This window comes from Hoplias malabaricus, chromosome 2 (assembly GCF_029633855.1).
Source record: "Hoplias malabaricus isolate fHopMal1 chromosome 2, fHopMal1.hap1, whole genome shotgun sequence".
In the NCBI taxonomy this organism is placed as follows: domain Eukaryota; kingdom Metazoa; phylum Chordata; class Actinopteri; order Characiformes; family Erythrinidae; genus Hoplias; species Hoplias malabaricus.
The window spans coordinates 1,193,340-1,195,548 of NC_089801.1; the positions used below are offsets into that span (position 1 = coordinate 1,193,340).

Sequence of the window (2,209 nt, forward strand, 5' to 3'; positions counted from 1 at the left end):
ATGGTGGCCTTGAGCTCATTTGCAGATATAGTGACCCTCTATTGTTCAGTGCAATGCATATATAATATAATCACAGTTTAACCACTGTGTCAGCAAATAAAACCATACCCATACCAACAATGAAATGAACACAGCAAACCTAATATGGTGTCAGCAATAGAATTTATTTTTTTATTATTTTTTTAGTCATGCAGTAATTATGTTTATTTCCTGTTTCATAACAACGATTTAACAAAAATGACTGACTGCTCCTTTAAACAGTGTGGAGCAAAATGCCAGTAAAGGTTGTGTAGTTTTTATCATCATCAAAAATCCAAGTTCCTGCCCAGAGGCGGATACGCATCAGGTCACCCTTGTTGAGCTGAATGGTGACTGCATTTGATCCATTACTTGAGCCTTCTTGTGTGTTCTTGTGATGCCCTGTGGTCACCACACGCTCCCCATTCTTGCTGAGAGACAAATAGGCACTTTCACCACCCAAGGCATGGTGATAGAACAAGAAAAGGTACACACCACTGACCGGAGCAGTGAAGACCCCTGCAGCAGAGAACAAGACATTATGGAAAATAAGTCTTTAAAACACACATTTTTATAGACGAAATCAGTCATTTTCTCCTGTGATTCTTCTAATGTCATGAAACAGCCATTATAATAAGAACCAGGGGGCTGTGATTCTGTACTAAACCTGTTTTAAAATTGGTCGTCCACAATAGGGAGACCCACTCTGTGGAGCATAAACTATTCATTCAGGGATTACAAAGGTAAAAAGGACATTGGTCTCTGGAATGTTAAAAACCAGCACGTGGATCATAGCTCCTAGGGGTGAATGTGTGTTATGTACCTGTATTACTGTCATAGCCATTGCCTTTGTTGGTGAAAACCTGACTGTACTTCACTGTGGTTTCTTCTGAGAAAGGCCCAAGACTGCCAAACTTACGTAAAGCAGCTGAGAATACAACTTTAGAAGCTTCTGGAACAAAACAGAGGAAACTGAACATAAATCAAAACAAAACTGAAAACTACATTTTCCAAAAACTTCACTGCACCATGTTTCCAACCGTTCACAGAGACAACATTGAAGCACAAGTCTAAGGAAACCATGGTTAGTGAAAGCTGTCGGCTCGAGGAGCATAACACAGCTTCATCGTTAGGCTGTGGAGAAATGGAATAATGTTTTTGGAGATCCAGAACTAATTTAGCATTGCTCAATGACTACAATCATATATATGTGGCTAAATGCCATCAGATTCTCGCAGCAATATTGTAATGAGTCAAATCTTACACAAGCATTTTACTGCAATCTTTCATTATAGAAATGTTGTAAATAAAAGAACATAATATAAGTCCTGGAGATTAAATGGAGTCATATGAAATCAACGCAAGTTTAAAATGTACAATTATAACAGAATAAGGCCCAATTATGTTCCCTAATCATAGGTACTGAATATGCACCACAGAGACAACAAAAGGACCACCACAGTGACAGTTTTTCCGACTGTGTATAGTATCATAAGAGCGTGGAAAACCGTACCTTTTTACCGTTTCAGAGCATCTATCTCATCCTGGGTGCTCTTCAGTTTGGACTTAATGGAATTCAGCTCTTCACTCACCAACAAGCTACAGGTCTCTAGCGTGCATTTTGGCAGTCCAAGACCACACACTGCAACCTCAGGCTTAGTCTCGGCGGAAGCTGATAACAGGAAGCTGCAAAGTGAGAGAAAAATAATCATCATGTCTCCCATATCTGATGTCTGAGGTAAAGGATCCCACAGAACAGTGCTTTGTTTGCACCTACACTACTCAATTTATACCAGCGTGACTTTGAGCATCATATAAATTGACCAAGAAAATAAGGAAGCGCTAACACTCCTCCCAATTCATTTTCACATATCAAAAACTTTACACATTAACAATGCATTTGAAACACTCCTCTTTTTAAAACCTTCTTTTACACTTTGTTGAAGGCCTATAAATGTTTGCTTATAAACAGGTCTCTCTATAAAATAATCTAATACAATGGTGAAGCAAACCACAAAGGTTACTTACCTAGCTCTGTTCTCACATCAGGTGAATGTTAATTTCTACAGTGTGCTCAGAATCATTTTTATACAAGTGCCAGTTTATACTGTGAAATACAAGAAAGTTAATTGTGTGAGTAAAAGTAAACTGTTTCTGTTATGTTTATACATCTGTCCAGTTACAGTTCAGT

General features: G+C 38.3%; 1 long non-coding RNA gene across 1 annotated transcript; it reads right to left on the minus strand.

The window, feature by feature from the left end:
• Nucleotides 1-290: 290 nt before the first annotated feature.
• On the minus strand, nucleotides 291-1,709 carry LOC136686239 (uncharacterized). The gene is made up of 3 exons (XR_010800295.1): nucleotides 1,532-1,709; nucleotides 842-970; nucleotides 291-537 (listed from the first exon to the last, which is right to left on the minus strand). It is a non-coding gene; the product is annotated as an uncharacterized lncRNA (long non-coding RNA).
• Nucleotides 1,710-2,209: the final 500 nt, after the last annotated feature.